General features: G+C 47.5%; 1 protein-coding gene across 1 annotated transcript in view; it reads right to left on the bottom strand.

Moving 5' to 3' along the window:
- The window catches only part of LOC134293811 (uncharacterized), a 292,347-nt gene that overhangs the window by 175,006 nt on the left and 99,716 nt on the right, over positions 1-17,625 (bottom strand). The window lies entirely within an intron of this gene.

Here is a 17,625-nt window from a genome sequence, read left to right as displayed (position 1 = left end):
TAACAGGGGACAATGCCTGCTGTCAATCAACTTAAGTACCTGGCTCTCTTTCAACACAACAGTCACACAACAGTTAGACTTTGACCATAGGAGCCAAGCCCACACTCAGTTTAAAATCTTAGCCAAATCTTAGCCAAATCCTACCTGAAGCCAGGGAGCAAAAATGTCCTCCTGCTGCCTCTGCTTCTGCGAGAAACACTTTATTTATTATTATTTATTTACAGTATTTATATTCCGCCCTTCTCACCCCGAAGGGGACTCAGGGCGGATCACATTACACATATAAGGCAAACATTCAATGCCTTAACATAGAACAAAGACAAGACAACACGGGGCTCCGAGCTGGCCTCGAACTCATGACCTCCTGGTCAGAGTGATTCATTGCAGCTGGCTGCAGCTGGTTGCTCAACAGCCTGCGCCACAGTCCAGCCCCTTTCCAATATGGTATCTTGATGTGCTGTTTTCTTTTGGGGGAACCTGCATCAGAACAACATTTGGACATTCCAGACACACAGACTCTATTTGCCATAACTACATTAAGAGTCACAAACAACCTACAGTTACATTGGCTAACAGAGGGGAATTACATTTTTGCCCAGCATTCCCATTCCCATACACATTCAGTCATCCTCATGCATACATCACAATTTCTCCCGCTGTCTCCTGGAGAAGAATATCTCTTAGGCCTGATTTCTTCCTTGCAAATCTGCCAACGCTCCAAAACTTTTTAAACTTCCGAAATGCCAAAAGGCATCCTCTTTCCCTAAGAACATGACTCCAAAATTGCACTCCTTTATCTTCCCTTGAGAAAAGGAGGCCAAGTGTCCAGACTCCTACTTTCCACTGCAGATCTGACACTCCCACTACACCAGTGGTTCTCAAACTGTGGATCCCCAGATGTTTTGGCCTTCAACTCCCAAAAATCCTAACAGCTAGTAAACTGGCTGGGATTTCTGGGAGTTGTAGGCCAAAACACCTGGGGATCCACAGGTTGAGAATCACTGCACTACACCATCTCTTTCCATAGAGCATGGCGGGCGAACAGTGCCACTGTCTGTTAGAATTTTTGGATTGCTACAAAGTCTCTTATATAGCAATATTTCTGCTGATGTTTCAAAGTTGTAAATGAATGATAGATGTTTTTCCAGCCTGAAACATCCTGGCTCCATCTCTTCCCTCCTGTCAGATGTTGACTTTGTTTAATTGGTAAACATAAGCCTTGTGCTAACTTCCTTCTTAAGGTAAGGAAACCTTAACTTAAAGCGCCATTGCCTCTGATTAATGTAAACACATTGTTTTTCTCCCAAAGTTCAACAGTTCATCATTGTCAACGGTTCATCAATGTCAGCAGTTCAGCAACTTTTAAATACAGTCCATGAGTGTAGTTGTTTTCCAGGCCTCAATATTTTTAGAATAGTGTCTCAAAAATTATTCGCTCCCATTCATTCATCTTTCATACAATTCCATTCAAAACATATATCATATTTCATTATGACATACTCCATCCTTAAAGCGACTCACAGCCACCGCACTTTCATCTCTCCCTCTCTCTCTTTTTCCTCCTCGGGTTTTGCAAATCGGGAAAAGGTCAAATTCAACCCCGAAGCCAACAGTTGGCAACTGCTGTCCTGGGCTGACCAGATGCAAAAGGCCAGCAATAGCCCCAGACCGTTCCCAATCAAATCCCGTCCCCTAGTCAGGGATCTGCTTGTAGTTTTCTCTTGTGTGTACGTGTCTTAAAGCCACCTGTTAACCTATGGCAATCTGATGAATTTTAAAGGATTTTCTTTGGCAAGCAATACTCAAGAAGTTACAATCCAAGTTGTCAAAATGCCTTCTGCTACATACTACTACTCTTCTCCCTGTCTCAGAAGACACCCTCCCAGAATCCCAGAATGGCTTCCGCCCCTCCATAGGAACAGTGGACATGATCTTCACTGCTCGACAGCTCCAAGAAAAATGCAGAGAACAAAACCAACCTCTGTACATGGCATTCATTGACCTTGCAAAGGCATTTGACACAGTGAATCGCAGCGCTCTCTGGACCATCCTCCAAAAAATCGGGTGCCCTGACAAATTTGTGAACATCCTGCGGCTCCTCCATGATGACATGATGGCAACAGTCTTGGACAGCAACGGTTCCCAAAGTGACCCATTTAAGGTGGAATCAGGTGTCAAGCAGGGATGTGTTATTGGCCCTACCTTATTTTCCATCTTCATCGCTATGATACTTGTTGATGGGAAGCTTCCCAGTGGAGTGGAAATCATCTATCGGACAGATGGCAAGCTATTTAACCTCAGCAGACTGAAAGCCAAAACCAAGGTCACCACAACATCTGTTATAGACCTCCAATATGCCGATGACAACGTAGTCTGTGCGCATTCAGAAGAAGACCTACAAGCCACTCTAAACACCTTCGCAGAAGCATACGAGAAGCTCGGCCTCTCACTGAACATCAAGAAAACCAAAGTGCTCTTCCAACAGGCACCAGCTAATCCCTCTGCAATGCCAGGAATACAGCTTAACGGTGTAACATTAGAAAACGTTGACCATTTCCGCTACCTTGGCAGCCACCTCTCCACAAAAGTCAACATCGACACTGAAATACAACACCGCCTGAGCTCTGCGAGTGCAGCATTTTTCCGTATGAAGCAGAGAGTGTTTGATGATCGGGACATCTGTAGAGATACCAAGGTGCTTGTTTACAAAGCCATTGTCCTCCCAACCCTGCTCTACGCCTGCAAAACGTGGACTGTCTACAGACATCACATTCAACTCCTGGAGTGTTTCCATCAGCGTTGCCTCAGAAAAATCCTACAAATCTCTTGGGAAGACAGGCGGACACATGTCAGCGTGCTTGAGGAAGCAAAGACCACCAGCATTGAAGCGATGCTCCTACGCCATCAACTCCGCTGGACTGGCCACGTTGTCCGAATGCCCGATCACCGTCTCCCAAAGCAGTTGCTCTACTCCGAACTCAAGAACGGGAAATGTAATGTTGGTGGGCAGGAAAAGAGATTTAAAGATGGGCTTAAAGCCAACCTTAAAAACTGTGGCATAGACACTGAGAACTGGGAAGCCCTGGCCCTTGAGCGCTCTAATTGGAGGTCAGTTGTGACCAGCAGTGCTGCGGAGTTTGAAGAGGCACGAATGGAGGGCTTAAGGGAGAAACGTGCCAAGAGGAAGGAGCGTCAAGCTAACCCCGACCGGGACCGCCTTCCACCTGGAAACCGATGTCCTCACTGCAGGAGAATATGCGGGTCAAGAATAGGTTTCTTCAGCCACCTAAGAACCCACCCCCAAGACACCAAGGATGGAAGACAATCGTCCTCGAGCTACGAGGGATCGCCTAAGTAAGTAAGTAAGTAAATAAGTAAGTACTACCCTTCATCCATCTTGAGGTCGGGCTGAATGTGTGAGAGGGAATCAGCAACCTCTAAGCCTCTTCTTTGCCCTGCTCATTTGCAATGGGAAGGAGGTTAGATCTACTCTATATGTATATCTGTATTGAGGCCTTTGCCCAGCTTTTAATTGCTCCTCCACGTGAAGGACGCAAAGCCGAGAGAAGTTCAAAATCCCAGGTTAAGAGAGAAAGGACACGTTTATGCAGAGGGCTGCCAACCCAAGGATATGGTCTCAGTGAAGCTAGTGTGATGCTGTAGATGTTGGACTATGACTCTGGAGACCAGGGTTGTGTCACGACCCAGGCTGCAGAGCACCAATAACCATACACAGAGGCCAGAATCTATCTAATATCTTTATTGAAGGAATATATAAAGTTAATAAAAACAAGTGTAGAAAATAGTTCAGAATTAGACCTTTCAGGAAAGGTCAGAATTAGTCCAAAAAAGCAATGTCCAATAAGAAATATTAAGGTCCAAAGTTGTAATCCAATAACCGAAACACTCACTTTGCCAAGCAAAGTGAGGGGAGATGACAAGGTCCTTTAGTCCATGAAACTTGAGCGAGGCTAGGAAGTAACTTGATACTTAAAACAAGGCTTGAACGTGGAACAAGGTAACTAAGAACAAGAACAAGGTCCGTGGAATAACTTGATAAATCCGTGGAACAAGGCAAGGATTGATCCTGGGAAACAAGGCAAAGTCCATAGATAAACAAAGGCTGGGAAGCAAGGCGAAGGCTGGATAGCAAGGCAAGGCTTGAGCAGGAGCGAGGCTTGAACCGGAGCGCGCTGTCCAGACACAACTCGCTCCGTAGGCTGACGAATTGACTCCGCGAAGTTACTACGCGGGTAAAACACCTAAATAGAGTCTAGCTTTCCCGCCGAAGCAGTTCTCTGGGAATCAGAACCGAAAGCTAACTCTGAGACCAGATGTGAGACTCCCCAAAGATTCTCACGAGAAGCAGTCTTAATTGGCCACATTCTTAGCTGCAATCCTCGCACTCCTGCGCGAAGCTGAATCCAAACTTCTCTGTTGTTTACAAAACTCCCGGCGCAAGAATACGGGAGAAGTAGGCTCTGGGCTTGTTTGACATACTTCTGGGAGACAACTTTCTTGCAGGTGCAAGGTTCCCAGATCTGCCTGGGAAAGATCTGGCTGAGAGGAATCCAGTTCAGACTGGGAAGGTAAAAAACCCAAGTTTTCATCTTCATCAGGAATTACAATGTCCTGAGCAGGACTACAAGGCCCATGGGTCATCACACTATCCCCCTCCTCAAGGCCCCTCCCAAACTGGGGCCCTCTCCCCGAGGCGCGAGGTCGTGGTTTGGTGGGATAGGTCTGATGAAAGCGACGGGTTAGATCAGGAGCATGGACTGTGGAGGCGTCTTCCCAAGAGCGTTCCTCAGGGCCAAAACCCACCCAGTCAATGAGATATTGTAGGCGGCGGCGGTGAAAGCGAGAATCCAAAATGTCCTCAACCTCGAACTCCTCCTCCCCATTCATCAAAACAGGAGGGGGGGCCGGTTGGTCTGTATCAGGTCGCACACCATCCGCCGGAAGGAGCAGGGAACGGTGAAACACGGGGTGAATGCGCATTGAACGCGGAAGTTGGAGTTTGAAAGTCACGGGGTTTAATTGCGCCACCACTGGATAGGGGCCAATGAAACGGGCATCTAACTTCCGGCAAGGGCGGTGGGAGGGCAGAAAGCGAGTGGACAGGAAAACCCGATCTCCTACCTTGATTTCGGGGCCCGGCTGGCGATGTTTGTCAGCGTGGCGTTTATAGTCCTCCTTGGCTTGGTCCAGTTGCTGGAGCAAAAGTTGTTGCACCGCTGTGAGTTCCTGCAGCCAATCCTCTGCTGCGGGAACCTCTGAAGTTTCAATGACAGGGGGGAAGAAACGTGGATGGAAGCCGTAGTTTGCAAAGAACGGCGTTTCTTTTGTAGAAGCTTGAACTCCATTGTTGTAGGCAAACTCAGACAGTGGTAACAGAGAAGCCCAATTGTCCTGTTGATAGTTTACATAACAGCGAAGATACTGCTCCAAAGTGGCATTGGTGCGCTCCGTTTGCCCATCTGTTTGGGGATGATGAGCTGAAGATAAGCGAGAGTCTATGCCCAATAGTTTTTGTAGTGCCTTCCAAAAACGAGAGGTGAATTGAGATCCACGGTCTGTGACTAAACTCTTGGGCAATCCATGTAGTCTGAAAACATGTTGAAGAAATAGATCCGCAGTTTCCTTGGCCGTGGGGAGGCCTTCGCAGGGAATGAAATGGGCTAACTTGGTGAATAGGTCCACCACCACTAAGATCGTGGTGAATCCACAGGAAGGTGGTAGGTCAGTGATGAAATCCGCGGAAATTATTTCCCATGGGCGAGATGGGGTAGGAAGGGGGTGTAAAAGTCCTGAGGGCTTCTCCCTTCGTATCTTGGAGCGCTGGCATACTGGGCAGGTGTTGACATATTTTTCCACATCCTTGCGGATCTTGGGCCACCAAAAATCCCTTAGGATCAGATGCATAGTTTTAAATAGTCCGAAGTGTCCTGCTGGTTTGCAGTCATGACACAGACGAAGCGCTTTTTCCCTGCCCGGTCCGGGTGGGATATAAACATGATTTCTATAGCAGAGCAGCCCATCTTTAAGCGAAAAGGGGAAATGCAGACCTTGGCGAAGTTGGTCCTGCGCCCAGGCATCTGCTTGCTGACTAGCCCTGATTTCTTGAGCACAGATGGGTCCTGGAGTAGGGGAAGTTGAACCAATGGGAATGGATTTGGTGTTCCCCACCGTGAGCGTGGCAAAGTTCTCAGGTTGTAGCAGTTGGGATTCAAAGGTCTCCTTGCGTCCTGCAGCGTATTCCGGTTTACGTGACAGGGCGTCTGCTTGCTTGGTTTGGGCTGGGGTCACATAATGGATCTGAAAGTTGAAACGTTCAAAGAATAAAGCCCAACGTTGCTGCCTCTGATTTAGTTTGCGGGCAGTTCTTAGATGTTCTAGATTACGATGATCAGTGTGGACTTCAATGGGAAATTTGGCCCCTTCTAGCCAATGTCTCCAAGTTTCAAAGGCTGCCTTTATGGCCAGTAGTTCTTTTTCCCAAATGGTGTAATTCCTCTCTGGTGTGGTTAGTTGACGAGAATAAAAGGCACAGGGGTGGAGGTGATCTCCCACCGGTTGTAAGAGTACAGCCCCAATTGCCACATCAGAGGCGTCCGCTTGCACCACAAAAGGGGTTCCAGGATTTGGGTGTTGTAGAATTGGCTGGGAGGTGAATAGTTTCTTTAGTTGCTGGAACCCTTTCTCTGCTTGATCAGTCCAGCGGAAAGGCTGCTTTCCACGGATGCAGCTAGTGATGGGGTCGGACCAGCGGGCAAAATCTGGAATGAACTTGCGGTAGTAGTTCGCGAACCCCAAGAAACGCTGCACCTCTTTCTTGTTAGTTGGCGCCCGCCATTCCAATACTGCTGAAACTTTGGCTGGATCCATGGAAAGCCCTAGAGGCGAGATGCGGTAACCAAGGAAATCTACCTCTTGTAGATCAAAAGCGCATTTTTCCAGCTTGGCATAAAGTCCATGATCCCGCAATCGTTGTAACACCATTTTGACGTGGTTCTCATGTTCTGATTGTGATCTGGAAAACACCAAAAAATCGTCCAGGTAGATTATCAAGAACCTGTCTAGATAGTCCTGAAAAATGTCATTGACAAAATGCTGGAACGTTGCGGGGGCTCCGCATAAACCGAAATTCATAACTCGGGACTCAAATAATCCGAATTTGGTCTGGAAGGCGGTCTTCCACTCGTCCCCTTCCCTGATGCGAACTAAGTTGTAAGCCCCCCGAAGATCCAGCTTGGTGTAAACCTTGGCTCCTCGAAGCCGATCCAGTAGATCCGAGATTAAGGGCAGGGGATAGCTGTTCCGCTTGGTGATATTGTTCAATGCTCTGTAGTCCACCACCAAGCGTAGTTCCCCTGACTTCTTCTTCACAAACATCACTGGGGAGGCGGCTGGGGATTGAGAGGGTCTGATGAATCCCTTGCGAAGGTTTGTCTCTAGGAATTCCCTGAGAGCTTCTTGCTCTGGTTCAGTCAGGGAGTAGAGATGCCCTCGCGGGATCGGGGCCCCCTCCACCAAGTCAATGGCACAGTCATAAGGTCTATGTGGGGGTAATTTTTCGGCTTCTTTCTCATTGAATACATCCCAATACTCGGAGTACTTCTTTGGCAAGGTGATGATGGGCTCGGTGTCTGTGGCATGGCATACCTTGGCTACGAGGCAATGGTTTTGGCAGTACGGTGAAGCAAACTGCAGTTCTCTGTTGGACCAGGAAATGTTAGGGTCGTGGAGAGTCAGCCATGGAATTCCCAAAATCACAGGGAAATGGGGGACCTCGGTAACAAAGAAGGAAATCTCTTCCATATGTTCCCTTATCCACATCCTGGTGGGTTCCGACCACTGACTTACGGGGCCCGTCTTGAGGGGACGGCCGTCTATGGCTTGCACCACACGGGCATTCTTGAAATCATGATATTGTAATCCCAGAGAGTCGGCATACTCTCTATCGATGAAATTGTTGGTAGCTCCAGAGTCTATCATGGCGTGGATCATGACGGGTCCCCTTTTTGCTGACCATAATGTGACCACGAGAAGGAACAGGACCCCGGTTGGCGGCTCTTGGATGGATTTTTTGACCGGGTTGGCGAGCCTCTCTACACCCGGTCGTTGGCTTCCCCCGCCGGCTGTGTGCCAGTCGGCTCAGACGCCTTCGTCTCCGTGGAGGACGCCGCCGCAAGACGGGCGGCAGGCTTCCCTTTGGCTGGGCACTCTCTGGCGAAGTGGCCCCCGTTCCCGCAGTACCAGCAGAGGTTTAAGCGTTGACGACGGGCCTTCTCGGCGGCATCTAGTCTGGGACGCACATTGCCCAACTGCATCGGCACCTCCTCGCCTCCTCTGGGGTATGGGGTTGGCGGTGGGGGTCTCCACACCGGACGTGGCTGAACGCTGGCGGGAGCGGGGGGTTTTGCCCCGGCTCTACTGCCCTGGCCTCGAACCCACTGTTTTCTGTTGGCAATCATGACTTCAGCCCGTAAACATTGATCAATGAGTGCCTCGAGGGTCTGGGGAGGATCCACCTTGGAGATTTCTTCCAGCATTTCAATGTTGAGACCCTCCCGGAATTGTCCCCTGAGGGCTACATCGTTCCAGCCGGTGTTGTGGGCCAGCACTCGGAACTCGGCTATATACTGAGACATAGGTCTGTCTCCTTGGAAAAGGCGACGGAGTTTGTGACCGGCTGCCTCCAAATTGTCCTCGATTCCCCAAGTCTCCTTGAGGTGGTCCAAGAAGTGTTGCGCTGATCTTAGGTGTGGAGAGGCTTGGTCGAACAGTGCCGTCGCCCAGCTGGCCGCTGGCCCGTCTAGAAGACTGTAAACCCATGCCACTTTGATGTCTTCTTGGGGAAACTCGGCAGCACGGGCCTCCAGATAAGCTTGACATTGGCGACGGAAGACATGAACCTTAGAAGCTTCTCCAGTAAACTTGGTTGGCAACGCCATGGCCGGAAGACGAACTCCGCGTTCCTTCAAACCCCTTATTTCTCCATCCTGTGCATTGAGCTTATCGCGGATTCGGTCCACCTCTTCCTTGTCGATGGTGTAGGTAATCGGCTGGCCGCTCGGCCCAGGTACGACTCCGGTAGACATTCTGGCCGAGGTTAATTGGTGCTTAGGGTGGCGGAGTCAAACTGTCACGACCCAGGCTGCAGAGCACCAATAACCATACACAGAGGCCAGAATCTATCTAATATCTTTATTGAAGGAATATATAAAGTTAATAAAAACAAGTGTAGAAAATAGTTCAGAATTAGACCTTTCAGGAAAGGTCAGAATTAGTCCAAAAAAGCAATGTCCAATAAGAAATATTAAGGTCCAAAGTTGTAATCCAATAACCGAAACACTCACTTTGCCAAGCAAAGTGAGGGGAGATGACAAGGTCCTTTAGTCCATGAAACTTGAGCGAGGCTAGGAAGTAACTTGATACTTAAAACAAGGCTTGAACGTGGAACAAGGTAACTAAGAACAAGAACAAGGTCCGTGGAATAACTTGATAAATCCGTGGAACAAGGCAAGGATTGATCCTGGGAAACAAGGCAAAGTCCGTAGATAAACAAAGGCTGGGAAGCAAGGCGAAGGCTGGATAGCAAGGCAAGGCTTGAGCAGGAGCGAGGCTTGAACCGGAGCGCGCTGTCCAGACACAACTCGCTCCGTAGGCTGACGAATTGACTCCGCGAAGTTACTACGCGGGTAAAACACCTAAATAGAGTCTAGCTTTCCCGCCGAAGCAGTTCTCTGGGAATCAGAACCGAAAGCTAACTCTGAGACCAGATGTGAGACTCCCCAAAGATTCTCACGAGAAGCAGTCTTAATTGGCCACATTCTTAGCTGCAATCCTCGCACTCCTGCGCGAAGCTGAATCCAAACTTCTCTGTTGTTTACAAAACTCCCGGCGCAAGAATACGGGAGAAGTAGGCTCTGGGCTTGTTTGACATACTTCTGGGAGACAACTTTCTTGCAGGTGCAAGGTTCCCAGATCTGCCTGGGAAAGATCTGGCTGAGAGGAATCCAGTTCAGACTGGGAAGGTAAAAAACCCAAGTTTTCATCTTCATCAGGAATTACAATGTCCTGAGCAGGACTACAAGGCCCATGGGTCATCACAGGTTGGCCATGGAAACCATCTTGAGCATGTCACACATTTTTAGCCTCGGAGGGAAGCAAGAAAACCTCCTCTGAACAAAACCTCACAAGAGGCTCTCTTTCGGGTTGCCTTATGTCTGGTATGACATGAAAGCACACAAACTCCAGGCAAAGGGGAGCCAACTTGAAGACCCACAGTTTAAGAGAGAGATTGACAAGCTGGAATGTGTCAGTAATGATCAAAGGTCTGGAGACCATGAATCCCTATGAGAAGGAGCTTAAAGAGCTGGCTCTATATAGCCTGCAGAAGAAAAGGTTGAGAGGAGATGAGATCGTCATGTTTAAATATCTGAAAGGTTGTCATAAGGAAAAGGGAGCAGGGTTGTTTTCTGCTGTCCTGAAGAACAGGACTCAATGGAGCCAAATTGCAAGAAAGGAGATTCCACATGAACGTTAGGGAGAACTTCCTGACTTTAAGAGTTGTTCAGCAATGGCACTCTCTGCCTCGGAGTCTGGTGGAAGCTCCTTCTTTGGAGGCGTTTGAATAGGCTGGATGATCATCTGTCAGGGGTGCTTTGATTGTGCTTTTCCTGCACAATCAGGGGTTGGACTGGATGGCGCATGGGGTCTCTTCCAACTCATTCTATGATTCGATGATCAACAGAACAACCAGCGTAGATGACTGCAAAGACATATAAATGTGAGTGAATTCCCAAATATATAAACATGGGTTGCCGTGAGTTTTCAGGGTTGTATGGCTATGTTCCAGAACCATTCTCTCCTGACGTTTTGCTCACATCTGTGGCAGGCATTCTCAGAGGTTGTGAGGTCTGCTAGAAACCTGGCACGTGAGGTTTAAATATCTGTGGGAGGAAGAACTGTTGTCTGTTGGAGGCAAGTATGAATGTTGCAATTGGCCACTTTGATTATCATTGAATGGCCTTGCAGCTTCAAAGCCTGGCGGCTTCCTGCCTGGGGGAATCCTTTGTTGAGAGGTGTTGGCTCACAACCTCTGAGGAGGCCTGCCATAGATGTGGGTGAAATGTCAGGAGAGAATGTTTCTGGAACATGGCCATATGATCTGCAAAACTACAGCAACCCATATATTTGGTGTTGCATTGTGTTAAATTTTTATATATTGTATTTTATTATGTTATTTAATTATTTTAACTGTTTTATTCTTATTTTATTGTATTATGATGTACTGGTAGTGATCCTACCAGTTGTGTAAGCCGCCCTGAGTCCCCTCGGGGAGAAGGGCAGGGTAGAAATATTGGAAATAAATAAATAAATAAATAATGTTTATATACTTGGGAATTCACTTGTATGTAACAGTGTCTTTACAGTCATCTATGCTTCATGGAGCCCCGGTGGCAAAGTGTGTTAAAGCACTGAGCTACTGAACTTACCGACCAAAAGGTCCCAGGTTCAAACCCCGGGAGCGGCGTGAGCAGCCACTGTTAGCTCCAGCTTCTGCCAACCTAGCAGTTCGAAAACATGTCAATGTGAGTAGATCAATAGGTACTGCTCCGGCGGGAAGGTAACGGCGCTCCATGCAGTCATGCCGGCCACATGACCTTGGAGGTGTCTATGGACAACGCCGGCTCTTTGGCTTAGAAATGGAGATGAGCACCAACCCCCAGAGTCAGACACGACTGGACTTAATGTCAGGGGAAACCTTTACCTTTACATTTTATGCTTCTGGAACATGGCCATACAGCCCAGAAAACTCAAAGGAATCCAGTGATTCCCGCCATGAAAGCCTTTGACAATACATATATAAACATGAGCCAAACAATACATTGCATGTAGAGTTAGCATCCCAAGAAAGTGAATCCTATCCCAGCCTTTTCCATGGGATGCTAGCTTTCATGATATCTTCCTGCATGGCAGGAGTGGGTTGGACTGGGTGGCTCTTGGGGTCTCCTCCAACTCTTATGATTCTGTGTATACAATAGGCAGAGATATGGAGCATTCAATTCTCTTGCAATGGTAGTGGAACCCAACCATGGCTTTCCTATGTTTAGGAGAAACAGACTCAAAAGGGCATATATCTTTGTGTATATAGCTTGACTCTCCCTTTTGTGGAATCAGGACCATACCCCATGTGCCATCTTTCTGCCCCACTTCTCAATCCTGGGGTAGAGGAACTGGATGGAGTTTGGTGCTATTCTTAGCTGGGGCTCTGCTTCTATTTTTACACCCATATGCGAGCTGGGAAGGGGGGGGGAGGAGACTTGGCTGGCTCTCGCACACGACAGCAAAACTGCATTACCCAATGTGAATTATGCATGGAAGCTGTAATGTGCCATTGAGCCTTGAACTAACAGCAGAATCCCTGGAGACCCAGGGTGGCAACAGGGCCGTTTGTGTGGGAACCTGGCTTTTCAAAGGAGGCAGGAAAAGCAGGATCCGAACATGTGTCCTCCTCCTCTCCTCCTTAACACCTGCTTCCTTCGGGTACTTTCTCTGTTCTACATCACACCAGATTAAGGGGAATGAAGGGAGAGAACAGCTTGTTATTGGCTTTATAGACATCTGGGGGAGAGAACACAAGATATCTCCTTGCCTACCACTCCCCAGACTCCAGTCTTTCCAGGCAGCGTGTGGAATTCCTTGTAAGAAAATATTCCTCTAGATTTTATGACATCCTCTGACCTAGAAACCCCATCACATCATCCCCAGGTTTGTGAGGAAAGGTCTTAAGGCGGGCAAAGAGGCATTGCCAACCATTTTTCTACAAGCAGAGAAGTGAGTCTTGAAATGTTGGACACCTCTCCAAATGGTTGAAACACCGGAGAAGGCTACACTTGTCGCTTCTTCCTACTTATCTCCTTCCCCAATTAATGTTAAGATGCATGCATGATCCTTGGGGAAGAGGAAAGCTCTTTGGTCACATTCATCAAATGAAATATATTAGCTCCCAATGTGTTGGTTTAGAGTTGTCACATAATCAGCTCTAGTAAATGGGGAAGCATCTGGGAAGATCCAACCAGTCTGGGATATATGGGTAATACGGAAATAGTGACATTTGACTTTTTGTATAAATTGAGCAAAAGCAGACAATGAAAACTTCCTTGAACATCCACCTCTGAGGATGCCTGTCATAGATGTGGGTGAAACGCCAGGAGATAATGCTTCTGGAACACGGCCATACAGCCCAGAAAACTCACAGCAACCCAGTGATTCCGGCCATGAAAGCCTTTGACAACACATTGAACACATCTTTAGTTATAAAACTGCTAATTTACACAACTGTTCATGCCTGGTGATGCCAATATTCAGGAAGTTCCAGGCAAACAATCTCCTGTGTTGTTGAAGGCTTTCATGGCTGGAATCACTGGGTTGTTGTGAGTTTTCCAGGCTGTATGGCCATGCTTCTTCCAGCACGCTGACATTTGTCCACCTGTCTTCCCAAGATATTTGCAATATTTTTCGGAGGCAACGCTGATGGAATCCTTCCAGTTGAGAATAATGTCTGTAGACAGGCCACGTTTCACAGGAGTATAACAGGGTTGGGAAGACAATAACTTTATAAACTAGCACCTTGGTCTCCCTACGGATGTCCCGATCCTCAAACACTCTCTGCTTCATTCAGAAGAATGCTGCACTCGCAGAGCTCAGACGATGTTGTATTTCAGTGTCAATGTTGACTTTTGTAAAGAGGCGGCTGCCAAGGTAATGGAAATTGTCAACATTTTCTATCATTAAGCTGTATTTCTGGCATTGCAGAGGGACTGACTGCTGGAAGAGCACTTTGGTTTTCTCAATGTTCGATGAGAGACCAAGCTTCTTGTATGCTTCTGTAAAAGTGTTTAGTGGATGTAGGTCTTCTTCTGAATGCACACAGACTACGTTCTCATTGGCATATTGGAGTTCTTTAACATGTCATTGACCTTGGTTTTGGCTTTCAGCCTGCTGAGGTTAAATAGCTTGCCATCTGTCCAATAGGTGATTCCCATCAACAAGATGAAGTATCATAGCGATGAAGATGGGAAATAAGTTTAGGGCAATAACACATCCCTGACCACCTTAAATGGGTCACTTTGGGAGCCATCGCTGTCCAGTCTAAGCACCTCCTGAGTGGTGGGAGGGAAATAGGGTTTTGGAAGCACAGAAGTGGGGGGGGGGGAGGGTCTGGGTCGCAAGGAAAGTGTATGGGCAGCAAGAGAGGCACTGCTGATGCTGTTTCCAGCAGATCAAAACTTTAATTTCCCTTCAGTTCTCAGGAGGAAAGAAGTGGCGGGAAGCAGCATGGCAGTGCAGAGCCCCTCACAATCACCCACAGAACCCCAAGGGCTCTGCGGAGCAGTTTGAGAACCCTGGACTAGATTGATGCCAATGTCTCCAAGGATGCTGTTTTGGTCACCCATCTTTCCCTTCTGCTTCTGAAGTTAGTAATTCTGCCATGTATTTCCACATGAAGGTGTGATTGGATACTCATAGCCCCCCCCCCCCCCCCCCCCCCCCCCGTAGAGATACTAAAGTTTTGTTTTCCAAGGAGAGCCAGTACAGTGCCTTGTGCACAAATACAAACCTGCATCTCCTGTAAAGGCAAAATTCAATTCTAGGTAAAGGTAAAGGTTTTCCCCTGACGTTAAGTCCAGTCATGTCTGACTCTGGGGGTTGGTGCTCATCTCCATTGAAGAGCCGGCATTGTCCGTAGACACCTCCAAGGTCATGTGGCCGGCATGACTGCATGGAGCGCCTTTACCTTCCCACCGGAGCAGTACCTATTGATCTACTCACATTGGCATGTTTTCGAACTGCTAGGTTGGCAGGAGCTGGAGCTAACAGTGGCCGCTCCCGCCGCTCCCGGGGATTGAACCTGGGACCTTTCGGTCTCCAGCTCAGTGCTTTAACGCACTTTGCCACCGGGGCTCTAGTTCTCATTTATAGAAAAGGTGTGCCGTTGCCTCTCAGAAACCGCAGCCAAAGATGCACCAGAATCCTATTTACTGTGGCAAGCAGCACCATAATGGCACCAGTCCCTTTCCCCTTGTCATAAACCCACAGCCCGTGCCTTTCCCACCTTGCGTATGAGAGGAGACACCTGGCGGCTCACAGCAACAGCAGGTGTGCGATCACTCCAGGGCAGTGGGTCACACAAGTGGTGCTCAGGTGTCCAAACACATTAGCACCGAAGTAGGTCAGGGGTTGATGTGGAAAAGGAGTAAAGGGTTGTGACGTCGGCCCCCGTCTCTTCCAAAGAAAAGGAGCACCGCCTCTCCCAGGGTGCAGAGAGAGGGAGATGATACCAGGGCTATCTAGGATTGTAAGGAGAAGAAAGCAAGAAAAGGGACCAGATGTTGTTCAGCCATGCACATGAAATTCCAATGGTGCGATGCAAAGGAAAGCCAGCCTCGAGGTGACTGCAAGTTGATGGGAGATGAGAGACATCCAAAGCCACCTCTCTGCTGACAGCTGGCCAGGAAACTACAGGAAGCCTGTTGCCTCCCCAGCCCTTCCCCAAACCAGGTGACCTATATATCTTTTGGCAACACAAGAGCAGATGGGTGTCACAGGACTGAGAGGAGAGACACGAAGCAGCCTAAAATATTACGGAGGATTCTTTTTGGACCCCCGGGGTGTCAGCTCCATCCGCAACCTGCTTGCAAACAGGGACCTCAAAACTGAATGATGGACGGTGACACACCAAAGACGAAGAGCTGCCAAGATGATCAAAAGTCTGGGAGATAAATCTGTGAGCATCTTCCTGGTAGGAAGTGGGGGTGTTTTAATCTCCTTTTCCTCCAGGCAGGAGAGGATGTCTCCGGCTGACGGTTTAATACTCCAAAAGGGAGGAAGAGTGAGGAGCCAGCGGTAGGACAAAACACAGCAGGGGAGAGGATTTAGGGGTTTAATGCCAAAATGAAGCCTCCCAACTCATAGGGTGTTCCGGCCATGGAAGGAGGGGTTGAAAAGGCAGCCAGGAAAAGCATCACTTTGGGTACAGACAGGAAGGGGCCTTTGCTGGTGTAGGGATAACAAACTTACCCTTGATCAACCTTTGGAGATTAAGAACTTCCCTGTGTGGGATTATGACTGAGCTCCCTTCAACTTTCAACAGTGGGAGATGAAATTAACACCCCTCACAAAGTGATTTGGCACCCCCAGCCATAAGGACCTGTACATCATGCACTTCTGGCTCCCTGCTTTCAACTTGTACATGAGATTTTAAGATTTGGTCACGTCATCTTGAGCAACAGCCTCTACCCATGACTCCAGAGCCTGCATTCTCCTTGCGTAACCTGTATATTCCACTCAGTGGCATTCGTGGTTTCTGGGTACCATTATTTCCCTTGATCTAGACACTAGTGTTCCCTCACTACTTCACGGTTCGCTTTTCAGACTCGCCATTTTGTGGTTTTTTAATAAACACTAAAATATTATAAATCACTAGCTGTGCCCGGCCACGCGTTGCTGTGGCAAAGTGGTGGTGGTATCGGTTAAAACTTGTTGTGGAATTTTTATTTGACGTTATTTGTATTTTTTTAAATTAATTTTATTGTCACTTATCTTTTTTATTTATTATATTTTATTATTTTGTTGTATTATTTTTAGTCATTTTGTTATAGTATTTTATTGTATTAATTATTTTAGTGTTTTTTATAATTTTTATTGTATTATTTGTATTTATTTTTTATCATTATTTTATTAACACTGGGCTGAGTGGGTTGCTAGGAGAGCAAGTGGGCGGAGCTTAGCCTTCTAACTGGGAGCAATTGGATAAAAACAATTATTCCTCTCCCTCTAATTAGGACTTTATTTTTCTTTTCTTTTTGTTGTATCAACCTAGAGGCATGGATGAGGGGTTGTGATGTCAATTTTCGAGGTTGTGGGGTGTTTACTTTTGTTGTTTTGTCCGCTGCCGTGATGCCATCACTCTTTTATATATATAGATAAAAAATTATTTACGGTGGCAGTGGTCTCAGTCGGGTGCGGGCGGCGGGGTGGAGAAGAAGCCCAAATGGTAGCGGGAGGAGAAGGAGGCGGCGCCATATTCCCTTCCCTCTTTCTTCCCTTCCTTCCTTCCTCCCTCTTTCTACTTCCTTCCTAAGGAGAAGTCTAGCGTCCCTACTTCGCAGATTTTCACTTATCACAGGTGGTCCTGGAATGTAACCTCCGCAATAAGTGAGGGAACGCTGTATACTTATTTTGATGCAGCCCAAAATCTCATTGGCTTTTTTAGCTGCTGCATCACATTGTTAGCTCATGTTCAACTTATTGTCTACTAAGAGTCCAAGATGTTTTTCACGTTATGTTGGTTCAGCCAAACGTAACCCATGTTTTATCTGTACAGTGCATTTTTTCTGCCCAAGTGAAGTATTCCACATTTCTCCTTGTTGAAATCTATTTTGTTAGTTTAGTGCAACTTGTATGAAACACGTTCTTTCTCAATGAAGGACAGAATCTAGAAGCACGTTATGCTAAGTAAGCACAAATTGATAGTACTTTGCAAGGTTACGACCAAATGCAACTTGACGATCAATATTTGTTCCTTTATTGTTGCTGGCAACCAGGTGCAAC

Source organism: Anolis carolinensis, unplaced genomic scaffold (genome assembly GCF_035594765.1).
Source record: "Anolis carolinensis isolate JA03-04 unplaced genomic scaffold, rAnoCar3.1.pri scaffold_10, whole genome shotgun sequence".
Classification (NCBI taxonomy): domain Eukaryota; kingdom Metazoa; phylum Chordata; class Lepidosauria; order Squamata; family Dactyloidae; genus Anolis; species Anolis carolinensis.
This window is presented reverse-complemented; position numbering and strand designations above follow the sequence as displayed.